This window comes from Pleurodeles waltl, chromosome 6 (assembly GCF_031143425.1).
Source record: "Pleurodeles waltl isolate 20211129_DDA chromosome 6, aPleWal1.hap1.20221129, whole genome shotgun sequence".
NCBI lineage: Eukaryota > Metazoa > Chordata > Amphibia > Caudata > Salamandridae > Pleurodeles > Pleurodeles waltl.
This window is the reverse complement of record NC_090445.1, coordinates 675693599-675706825: the sequence shown is the minus strand read 5'-3', so window position 1 is coordinate 675706825 and position 13227 is coordinate 675693599.

Genomic DNA, 13227 nt, shown 5'->3' with positions numbered 1-13227 from the left:
TGCACACATTTAGGGGAAAGGGGTCAGATTTACTTTTCAAACTCCAGTCCTACTAACTTTGGTGAAAGGGTGAAAGTACATACATATTTCTATGGGGGGGATTTAATATTCTCAATCGAGCTTAATATAAATTGGGTAAAGTGAATATATTTGGAAGGAGGTGGTTAAATTTACTAATATAACTTATTTCTCCCAAACATTGGAGAAGTGTATGTAAGTGAGGTAACATTTATGATTCCAACTCCATGACTATTAACATTGGGCAACAATCATATATTTGAGGGTTCTGAGTTATTCTTCTTGAACCTGTCAATCTGTTCAGCCTGTCAGTGCCCTCTCCTCCTCCTTCCTGGTCCAGCTCATCGATGTATCATAAGGTGGTGGGCCAGATACAGAGAAATGAATGGTTGCGGCCACACATTATAAAGGCATTTGGATACATTGGTAAATCAGGAAAATGACAGCATCCGTTATGAGAGTGTGTAGGAAAGTCCTCTATTTTTCCCTCATCACCCCCAAAGTTTTTGGACAGATACTGGTGGTTACTGATTCTTGGCTGTGCCCTGGGTACTGCATACCAGTCCCAGGGCCAGTGCTATGTGTATGTGGATATGCAAATCAGGTTAGTTATAAAGGGCAGTATCGACCTAACTATAAATCCCTAGTATATGGTAGAACATGTAGGTTTAGGGACCCTAGCATAGGTAGTGCACCGATAGGTGCACTGGTGAGGTGCCCAGTGTCATTTTAAAGGCAGGCCTGCCTTGTTGGCTGCTTTTAAACTAAAGTTATATGCAAAATTAACTTTGGAATTAAAAGCACTTCCAAAGTCTTAAACTACCTTATTTTTACTTATAGGTCACCCCTCAGGTGTGCCCAAAGTACCCCTAAGGTCGGGTGCCATTTAACTGTAAGCAGCGTCCTTATAAAAATGTTTTATATGCCCTGTTGAAGTAAAATAGCCAAATTTGTTATTCCCTCACTGTAGTGAATGGCCTCTATAGGCTAAAATGGGGAGACTTTATTTTAATTAGTAAAGTCCTCATAAGAGCCAGATATTTTGAGTTTGGTATCAAATTAATTGTTATAATAGATCCCCAACTTGCCATTGTTGGATTTAATATAACTAGTTCAGGTAAAGAGTTTTAAAACTCTACCTGAAAGTTGCCAACTTCAGCTCTGTAGTGTCCTTGACTGGCCAGTCTCTGGCAGCCTTACCAATCAAGGAATTGTCCGGGGTAGGAGATCCACCTCAGCATATGGTGAAACAGAATGGGGGAGAGCAGCCAAACTGGTCTTAAAAGGAGGGAAGGACATTTAGAGCATCTCAGGGCCTCCCCCATTTCCTGTAACGCCAGACAATTTAGGTACCCTGTTGATTAGTTTAGGAGAGGGCAGGCGAGGGGTGTGCTTAGGATTTTTAGCCACACCAGTTGGTGGGCTCAGACAGACCTAACCTCCAAAAATCTGTTTCAACCATTTTGGATTTTTGAAGAATGTAGCTCCCTGGGATTGATTTCTGCCAAACTTCCCATGAAATGGTCATCCAAGGGAGACGTGGCCTGCCTGTGATTGGACAGCCAGCCCCGCTTATCACCCAAGGAGCAAGGATAACTATGGCAGAGCTGCACCCACACCTCAGATCCCTACAAGGAAGAACATCAGAAAAAGAAGGACTGCCCTGCTGGACCCCTGACCTGCACCTGGACACTGCACTCTGAAGTACTGCACCAGCTGCTCATTTGGGCTTTACCTTTGCCTGTCTTCAAATGGGTGAGCTGTGGACTCCTAAAGGACCTTCAAAGACCTTCTGGAAGAAGATCTAGAAGATTGGAGAACTTTTGGTAAAAAGCTCCATAAAGGGGCTGACCCGCCGTCAAGACTACCACTACGACTCGGCCTGTCTTGAAGATTTGTCCCGCTGTAAAACTCCTCTGCCCCAGACTTCCAGGATTTCACCGGGGGATCCTGGAAAGGCAAACTGATGACGTTGACTCAAAATCAGCTTGCTGTCGAGGGTTGTGCGAAGTCAGAGAGAAAAAACTTCAGAAAAAGTGACTAAGCCCCAAGGTAAAAAGTTCACCAGGACTTCCCACACACCATATCCGAGGAGGGCTCCAGGTATGTCGGATCAAGATTCAACTTTGGCTGAGACAATGATTTTTGGCCCCAAAAATCATCGAAGTCCGAACGTAGAACTCTTCACTGAGGTCTCCTGCGACGTGTATCCGAAGAGGGCTCCAGGGAGGTCAGATCGGATTGATGACCTTGTCCCGCTGAAGAAAATCTTCAAGAAAAAGACTAAGGGGATCATTATGACCCTGTCAGCCAACAGGATGGAGGTGAAAACCACCATATTATGAGTGTGGTGGTTTGGCCTCTGCCAATCCCCCACATCTCCACTCATACTACCAGGGCGGTTGGACCTGCCAGGTTGGAGAAGAGCATTTCCGACCCGGCAGTGCATAGATGACCACCAGCAGTATTAAGAGCCATCTTTCCACCAGGGTTTCTGCTGCAGTGGCACCACCACAAAAACCCTGATGAAAAGGCTCCCGGTGACAGGGAATTTCTTCCCTGTAACCGGTAGACTACTTCCACGCCCCCCTCAGCAAGCACAAAACCCCTCTGCCCTCCCTCCTCCCTTCCAGGTACAGTGCCCTTCCTCCCCATAGACAGCACACGCACACAGACACCCACACGCACCACGCATACACTCATTCACCCACACTTCCATACACGCATTCACTCACACGCATCCATACTCCTCAGCACTCATAAACGCATTCATCCATGCATGCACACACCCATCCAAACTTGCATACACACAAGCATACAAACACGCATACACACACGCAGACAAACAACAACTCACACACAACACCCCCCAATCGCCCACCTCCCTCCCCTGTCAGACGATCAACTTACCTGGTTCAGGGAGGAGGTCGTCAGGCAGGGAATGGGAAGGGGCGCTTCCACCTCCGGCAGCGCCCTGCCATCAGGACACCACCACGCCATATTATTGCACATAATACGGCGGGCAGTGTCCTTCTAGCGGGGCGGGCCAGTGTTGGAACCGCCCATGCGCCTCCGCCCGCCAGCACAACTACTGCTGGATTTCCACTCAAAGTGTGGAAGAAATCCAGCAGTATCCACAATAGGGTGTGCAGAAGACCACCAGCACTGGTGCTCTTCTGGCGTTGAGGCTTTGGCGGCCTTCAAGGAACAGCACCAAAGTCAAAATGAGGGCCTAAGTCCAAAGGTAAACTTTTGACCGAGGCCTCCCTCTTGCTGCAGCCGAGCAGGGCTCCATCGCTGTCAGCCTTAAACTTTGACTTTGCCCCGGTCGAGGAGCAACCAGATATTCCGAGTGGTGCATTTAGGGCCAGATGTAGGAAATCCCGAGTTTGCGACTTGCAAATTGTGAGTCTGAGTGAGTCGCAATTTGCGAGTCGCAAAACCGGATGCAGGATGGTGTCCCTGACACCATCTGCGAATTGCAAGTGGGTCGCAAAGACCCACCTCATTAATATTAATGAGGTGGGTCGCAATTTGCGACCCCCTTGCGATTCGCAGCACTCACAGGGATGGTGGCCTGCTGGCGACACCAGACCACCATGTTTGTGACTGCTTTTAAATAAAGCATTTTTTTTGTTTGTATTGCAGCCCGTTTTCCTTAAAGGAAAACAAGTTGCAATACAAACGAAAAAATTAAACATTTTGTTTCATTTTTTCAGAGCAGGCAGTGGGCCATAGGAAATGAATGATGAATGAAAAAATGATTTCAGGGCCATTCACAAAGGGGAAGAGGTCCCATGAGGACCCCTTCTCTTTTGCGAATGGGTTACCACCAGTGTGACACTGGTGGTAACTGCGAAGTGCTGTGCGACCGCTTTCACAAAGTAATTCTGCATCGCGATGCGAATCGCAAGTAGCAAGGGGAACACCCCTTCCTATTTGCGACTCGCATTCCCATTTTCCAAGTCGGTTACCAGGTTACCAACTCGCAAATAGGGAATGAGCATCGTGATGTGCTTTCTGCATTGCGCAAACAGCGAATTTCGCTGTTTGGGCCATGCAAAAAGCTTCATACATTTGGCCCTTAGTTTCTAAGTGCTAAAAAACATTAAAGGAGTCATCATGACCCTGGTAAAGGTGGCGGTTTCACAGCCAACAGGCTGGCAGTGAGGACTGCCACATTATGAGTGTGGCGGGTGGCCCTGCCAACCCGCCACATCTCCACTCATACCACCAGGGCCTCAAGGAAAACTGCCAAAGTCAAAAAGAGGGCCTAATTATTTGAAAATTCATATCTCTGGTTCCCCTTATCTGATTTGATTTGTTTTGGAGTCAAATTAAAGATATAAATATTTCCTATTTTTTATAAATTGGTTTTGGAGTTGTAAACTGTTTCCTGTGTTTTATTTTTTTACTGTTCTGTGATACTTGAATGCTTTACACACTTTGGCCCTCATTACAACCCTGGCGGTTGGTGTAAAGATGGTGGTAATACCGCCAACAGGCTGGCGATAATTACTGCCAAGTTATGACAATGGCGGATAGATGTCAGATAGACAGCCACTTTACCACACCGACAGCCAGGGCAGAAACAACAGGCACCATGGCGGTAGATGCCTACAGCCAGGCGTAAGTCAACGTTCCGCCCACCACATCATGACATGCCAAACCTTTTCGGGGCAGTACCAATGACAACAAAAGCCTGGCAGAAACACTGCACAGAAGTGAAAGGCCTTACCAATGGAGACAAAGGGAACAACAACGCCGCAATGGAGCCCGAGCTGCATGTCTTCCCCATGGTCTTCTACGTGCTGCTCCACCACGAACACCAATGCCGGCGAAGACGATGACGGTGAGTACGGCCACTTAGCACACTAGGGAGGGGGGAGGAAAAAGATAGTGACACACACATGCACCACACACACCCCCCAACACCATACACACAATCAACTGCAGTACTAATACATATTTACCCCGTACCTCGGATAAATAATGCAAGGACAAAACGTTTTAGAAAAAGTGAATGTAATGAGAGAAACACATCAGGGTAAATCAGTGAGGCAAGATCATAGATATATACATATGTACATAAAAAGGGACACAGCCCAGTCCACAATGTACGTTGTCCACATGGCCACAGGGCAAAATTCAATATCCACACATGGCACCAGCCTCAACACGGAGAGAACACTGCAGGGGCATCAGTTGGGATATAGTTAGGCACCTCAGGGGGATGGGAGACGGGGGCACCTCATCCGGCAGATGGATAATGCCACTGGTTCTGGAGGGGGCAACATGCCATGTGCTTGGTCGGTCCTAGGGAGTGCAAGGCCACAGTCTCTCAAGTGGGTGAATTGCCCACATGGTCTGGAGGGGGCAACATTTCCTGTGCTTGTCCTGGGGAGTGCAAGGCCACAGTCTCTCAAGTGGGTTAATTGCCCACATGATTACCTAATAAGGGGGTGAATATAGAGTCATAAGCGCTCCTGCCCTCATACCAAATAACCCATATTGTGATACAATGCACGGAGCAAAACACTAGGGTTTCACCATCCAAATCCCCCACACGATAACAAACGTTATCCAAGAATCCACAATACGTAATTGCACACGTGTACAAATTATAATACAGTACATGAACACCAGCAGTAAATTCAACAAATTATTATAATTATATCAGGAATGGTATCCTTTCTTGAATTCAAAAATCACAATTTATTCCAAATAAAGTATAACAGTCCAAAAATTCAAACTTATGTCCTCATAAAGGTAAAGTTCCAAGTTATACAGTCTATAATCTAAAACTTTCATGTCAGATATAAGTTCCACTTGATGATCCGAACTTATTCCATAGATCCAGAATTAATCCATTCAGAATTAATCCATCCAAAAATGTATACTTGCTTGTCCGTCAACACGTGTTTCATCCGGGGAGTGCCCCTGGATTTCCTCAGGACCTCCTAAAACAATATTTCCATTAATGCTACATCAATATATGGCTAATTAATTACATTTCCAATCTCATTATCAATGATATGTATGTATTTCACTAACAAACAATGGGAACCGTACCAAACATTTTCTCATGATATTCAGTGATATCGTGATCTGTGAGATACACTTTATTAGTGATCGAGAGAAAAAAGAGAAAAATCATTTTTAATTTCTATTGTGTAATTCGTGTGCTGTGTATCAAGCATGCACATCCAAAAGCATATCACCACAACCGTGATGTATTCCCTAATACCCATAGACATACTTAATTATAAACCTAAACGTGTGGTTACAAAAATAAAGTATACCTTCCAAATAAGCTCAAGTTGTCTAATCAATTTTTCTACCAACCTGATATTCCAAAATCTTTCAATATATTCAGCTGAAATACAGATAAATAACCAATAGTATTATATGTCCCTGAAGGCCTTCATTAAGGTATTGTGCTGATGTATCTTCTAAACTACTCACCAATTGTCAGTAATCTTTTGCTTGTATTGAATAAATACCAGTAGCCGCGTCACCTATAGTAAATATCCAAAGGTATCAAAATAAACGCTCTTTATCTATTAAAAAAGCTTCAAACCGAAGCGTAATACTCAAAATATAGCATCAAAATTGTAACTTACCAACTGTTATGGGTCGCGTAGACTATGCGAGTACGCCCTCGACTATCGAAGCTCTATAACTGCACCCAATTTTACCACCTCTTTTCCTAACGAAACAAAGAACGGACTAAACGTACTCGCGTACGTATTGTAGAACTCCCAAAACTGAAAACGGACTATGTTTGTATCTCTCTATATATGCAGAGGCTCTACGGTTACATCTTAACCGAGAGCCCCGGTCATGATTGAAGCTGGGAGCAGAATAAACATACTCACATCCATATTCAACGAATTAAGAGCATAGAAGAGACTATCATCTATGCTCATTGCGTGTCACTATCTACTGTTAAACTTATAAAGAGCATAAATACATACCCTCTCAGCTGTATGATTAGACATATGAATAAACCCTTAATGATCAATTCAATTTATAACTCATCTCTTACAGTAGATCAAACCATAAAGATTATTAAAGTAAACTCCATATTACATCAAAATTTACCAATATAAACATACTCACCTATGCATTCCATATTTAATTCATATGAATTTTACTACTAATTACTCCCTCCGTACCATGATAACATGAAGACCCCTTACTTATTCACATTATTTCGATGTACTCAAATAATTAATCCTATTGCTGAACTAATTATCACCGAGAAAATATTTCATCTCATAATCAGTATTGAGACCCCGCTCAACAGCTCCTAATCGTAAAATCCATGTAGATTCCTATAGCCACCTCGTGGGTTTACTTCACAATAGTCAAAACCAAAAAATTTAAATACCTTGTGAACTCCCTGTGCATTACATACCCTCATATGAGAAGCTATGGGATATTGTTCATCTTCTTGACTAATTGCCCTCCAGTGTTCTGAAATTCTCACTTTCAATGGGCGTATCGTACTGCCCACGTAAATCTTTTCGCATTTACAAACAAGCATATAAATCACAAACTTAGTATTGCAATCTATACGTGATTTTATAAGCACTTTGTTGCCACTCATGTCATAAAACTCCTTTTTAGGCTCCCACACCCATTTGCACATTGCGCATGATCCACATTTGTGAAAACCCAAGTTGCCCTCACTGAGCCAGTCTGATTTAGTTTTATCCTATAGATAGCTGGGACTTAAAATATTATTGAGGGTATTACCTCTTCTAAATATAACCTCTGGTCTATTACCAATAAATTTCTTCAATACCTCATCCCGAGTTAATATAGACCAATGTTTACTCATAATCCTCAATAGTTTCTGAGAATTTTCCGAATAATCCCGAATAATCCTAATCTTATGGTCACTATTCTTCTTAGCTATATTACCCTTTCGTATACCTGGACCCAATGTCTGTGTACGAGGTATACTCAATACCTTATGTTGAGATTTTCGTATAATTGTCTCTGGGTAACCCCTAGCTAAAAACTTCTGTCCCATATCCTCAATTACCTCATGAAAATCATGATTCCTGCTGCAGTTTCTCCTTGCTCTAATCATTTCCCCTAGTGGTATGGCCTCTATCTGATGCTTAGGATGCGCACTAGTTGCGTGCAATAGAGTATTACAAGAGGTCGGCTTACAATATAGTATGCTCTCTATTTTATTATCCTCAACAAACAGTTCAACATCCAGAAATTCTAAATGAGTCACACTATATTTATGTGTGAATTTGATATTCACATCATTCTCATTGAGATGCTTACAGAATTCTTCTAATGTTGATTCATCTCCTGTCCATAGCATAAAACAATCATCGATGTATCGCCCCCAATATAAAATATGTGAGTGCCATCTCGCTGCTCCCGGGCCCCATATCCAAGTTTCTTCAAACCACCCCATAAACAGGTTCGCGTATGAGGGGAAAAATTTAGAGCCCATTGCCACACCCTGTTTCAGTTTGTACCATTCTCTTTTGAAAAGGAAATAAATGTTGTTTAGTATAAGATCAATCGTACTTAATATCATCTGCGTGTGTTCTAATAAACTTGCTGATCTTCTATTCAAAATATGCTCAATCGCTTTCATCCCATGTTTATGTTTAATACTGGTATATAATGCTACCACGTCCAAAGTTACCATTATCATGCCTGTTTCCCACTGAATATCCGATAGCACACTCAATATATGTTTCGTATCCTTGATGTAAGAGGGTAAATCACAGACAAATGGTTGCAGGAATATATCCACAAATTCTGAAAGTCTCTCGGTGGGGCCTCCCACACACGAAACAATGGGTCTCCCAGGTGGAAATACTGACTGTTTATGTATTTTTGGCAACGTGTAGAGGCAAAGAAATTTAGGGCGATATACCTGTAAGTAAAGATATTCATCCTCATCCAGTAACTCTTTATCCCACCAGCTTTTCAACAAACTGTTTATCTCTCTTGTTGATGCCGTTATCGGATTATGTACCAACTTCTCATAACAGTTAATATCACTCAATTGTGTATATATTTCCTGCTCATAGTCTTTACGGTTCATAACAACTATATTTCCACCTTTATCTGCTCTCTTAATAATCACATCACCATCAGATTTAAGAGCTTTCAATGCAGCATGCTCCTTACATTTCAGATTGGGTTTTCTCAATTGTGTCCTCTTCATCTCTTCTCTATTTAAATCACTCCATACCATTTTAAAGAAAGTTTCAATGTTGCAATCCACTATAGATCTAGGCATCCAAGTTGATCTTTGTTTTAAACCACTAGTAACATGTATATTTGATGGTAATTTCAAATCCTGTAAAACAGTAGATGTTGTTATCGGATACTCCTCATAATCTGTAATCGTCATTAATGCTACAGTATCATAAATATCCTGGATAGATAGACCACTATGTATCGGTTTAACTTGTGGGGCTTCCTTTGTATCTTTATCTCGTAAGTCAAAATACCTTTTCAATTTCAACTTCCTAATAAATTTGTATAAGTCTATCTTAGATTTGCACGTATCTCCCACAGATGATGGACAAAATCCTAGACCTTTATTCAAAAGAAGTATCATATCAGAAGATTATTGCTTATCTGACAAATTAACTACATTGTTTTCAAATTCAGTGCGTGATTTTATGTCTTTTTGTCCCGTGATCTTGTTCTCATGCCCAAACACGTTTAGCTTTTTCCCTCCTCTTTTCCCTCTTCTTGTCTTCCTACCCAATTTCTTTTTTGATTTAGTTCCCAGTTGCCCTGTTTTATTCTCTTCAGCTCCTGTAAAAAACCTACCCTTTGTGTATCAGATCCAATGTGTGATTCAATACCCTCAGTGTCACTCATGTTCGTGACCTGACTGCTCCTAGACGTTGATGAAGAGTCTACAGAGGTACTAGACTCCGCTACAGATGTTATATTTTTTACCAAATGATCATATTTACATGAAAAGGTAAAGACTCTCCCATTCGCATAATCTAACTCATCTCTTTTAAATTTTCTGGCTTTCCTCTGCTTAATCTCATCTTGAAATCTCATGATTACATCATTCAAAATAGCATAATTCTTGTCTGTAGCTTCTTTTAAATCCAAATCAATAATTTCTTTCTCCAATGCATCTATATCTAATTGTAATTTTCCAACTTTTCTTTCTGCATTTTCTATTAGAATGTCCATCAATTTCAGTGAATTCGATTGCAAATCCTCCTCCCATCTCCTCAGTAAGTCAACATCTAAGTCATCATATGTGGGAAAAATGTGTGAACGCAAACATGCTCTGGAGGGGGCAACATGCCCTGTGCTTGGTCATGGGGATTGCAAGGCCACAGTCTCTAAAGTGGGTGACTTGCCCACGTGCTCTGGAGGGGGCAACATGCCCTGTGCGTGGTCCTGGGGAGTGCAAGGCTACAGTCTCTCAAGTGGTTGTCTTACCCACTTGTTCTGGAGGAGGCATCATGCCCTGTGCTCTTGACCCTGGGGAGGCCGGGGTAGGTGGGTGTCTTACCTACTGGTTCTGGAGGGGGCATCATGCCCAGTGCTCTGGATCCTGGGGAGGCTGCGGAATGTGGGTGTCTTACCCACAGGTTCTGGAGGGGGCATCATGCCCTGTGCTCTTGATCCTGGGGCGTGCAAAGTCACAGTCTCTCAGGTGGGTGTCATACCTACTGGATGTTTAGGGGGCAGGCCACACAGCAGCCCATGGAGGCAGGATTACATACCGTCTGCCAGCGGTGATGGCTGCTCAATGGAGGTGGTGCTGGTGCTGTTGCTGCTGCTGGTGGGAGGAGGCTCCAGCCCATCCCCTGCAGCCTCATATGGCTGCCCACTGGAGGTAGTGGTGGTGCTGCTGCTGGTGGGGGGAGGCTCCTGCCCATCCCCTGCAGCTCGGACAGCTTCACAACCATGGTTGGTGGTAGGGGCTCCCTCTAAGTTCCTGCCCCAGACTCCTTTCCCTTCCTGTTTGCTAGTGCTGGCTCCTTGCTCTTTCTGGCAGCTGGGGCAGGCTCCTTAGTCTTCCTGGCAGCAGCTGGGGCAGGCTCCTTTGTCTTCCTGGCAGCAGCTTGGGCAGGCTCCTTTGTCTTCCTGGCAGCCTGGTGAAGGCTCCTTCATCCTCAGGACATGTGCCCTGGATCCTTTCCAACAACGAGTGGGTGTGGTGACTACTGGGCCTTTCCCTTTAGGCTTCCTGGTGCAGGCTTCTTCACCCTCAGGACATGTGCCCTGGATCCTTTCCCACCACGAGTGGGTGTGGAGACTACTGGGCCCGTGGACAGGGAAGCTGATGTGCTTGGCTGGGTTCTTCCCACCCTGGCAAGATGTCCAGGACAGGGGGCAGAGGGAGGGAAGAGGTCAATGGTGGATAGGAAAAGTTTTTTAGGGACATTAGGGCGGGAAGAGGGAGAAGGTTTGGGAGTGGAGGAATAGGAGTGGTTGTAGGAGGTGTCTGACTGATGAGTTTGGGTCCAGGTGCATGGGTTGGATGCTGTTGTGAGGTGGATGGCTGTTGGGTGTCTGAGTGCTTGTGTTTGTGTACCTTGGGAGGGGATGAGGACACTGCTGTTCATTTCTGTTGTGGAGGAGTCTGCCAGTGAGGTGTGTGTTCTGCTTGATGTGGTGATGATGCTGGTGGTGGATGATGGTGTAGTGCATGTAGGTGTGAGTGTAGATGGAACTAGGAGGGAGGTGGAGGAGGAGGAGGGGGGGCAGTGGAAATAGTGGATGTTGGTATGTCTGCATCTGGATGGTGTTGGTGTGAGTGCCTGTGGGATGAAGTGTGGTGCTTGTGTTTGCCTGTGCCACTCGTGTGTTGTCTTGTATGCATGTTCGTCTGCCTATGTGCTTGGGAAAGGTTGGGGGTTGAGGGGAATGGGATGGGAAGAGGAAGTTGGAGGGCGGAGGGTGGAAGTAGGGACAATTGCTTCCAGGCCAGAGCCTGGATTGATCTATGTTGGGTCACCAAGCCATTGTGAATGCCCTCCAGGAATGCATTAGCCTATTGCATCTTGGCTGCCAGCCTCTGTATAGCATTCACAATGGTTGACTGCCCTACAGAGATGGATCTCAGGAGGTCAATAGCCTCCTCACTCAGGGCAACAGGGCTCACTGGGGCATGGTCTAAGGTGCCCGGGGTGAAGGAGATGCCTACCCTCCTGGGTGAGTGGGCACGGGCAACTCAATGAGGGGCTGTTGGGCGGGCGGTGCTGGTACGGGGGTGGCGGCTGTACCTGTACCTAGGGTGGTCATAGAAGTGTCCGCCACCACCAGGGAGATTTCATCGGAGGAGGTATTTGTGTAACTGTCCCCTCCAGTCTCCGCCGTGGTGCTCCCCTCGCCCTCTGTTCCACTGGTGCCCTCAGCGTCAGTGGACTCTGCCTCCTGAGTCCTGTGGGATGCAGCTCCCTCCATCACCGGTGCCTCTGCTCCTCCGCTAGATGATTCTAATGCACATAAGGACAGGTTGACAAAACAAAAAGGGGGGGAGAGTCAAAGGATTCACTTGGTCAATGGCTGCACCAACACCACCGTTGGCGTACACAGCACCCTCACACACAGGGAACAGGCTTACGCACTATGCATTGCACTACCAGTGATATTGCTACCCAACAAGGCATGGGGAGGGACACACAGCGGCAAATCCAGCACACCTGGGACCCACGCAGCCTTGAGCAGTAGTGGATGCCTACGACCTAAATAGCAGGATTATCCCTTCAGAACCCCCGCCACCAGGGAACCTACGCTGCAATGTCAGGCCTGGCCTAGGGGCACCCACTGACACACATCCCCCACCCGGATACCTCCCCACCAGGGTTTAGGGGTAATGATGGCCACTGTACTCACCCCCTTGTGGCTGCTGTAATGCCGTCAAGTGCCCATCTAGCTCTGGATAGGCCACCGCCAGTCACAGGGGTCAGGGTTCGACAGGCACCCCTTCCTCCTTGGGAGGCCATCCTCAGCTGGGCCTCCGCCGTCTTGTGTGCCCAGAGTCTCAGGTCCTCCCACCATTTTTGACTGTGGGTGCTCCGCCTGCCCCATGGTCAGCACCTCCTTGGCAATGGCACGCCATATACCCTTCTTTTGATGGGCGCTGACCTGCAGAGGAAATACACACAGGAAAATAGTATTAGTCAGACAGTCCTGCCTGTTACACTTATGGCCCACCATACCCCTTCACATCACCAT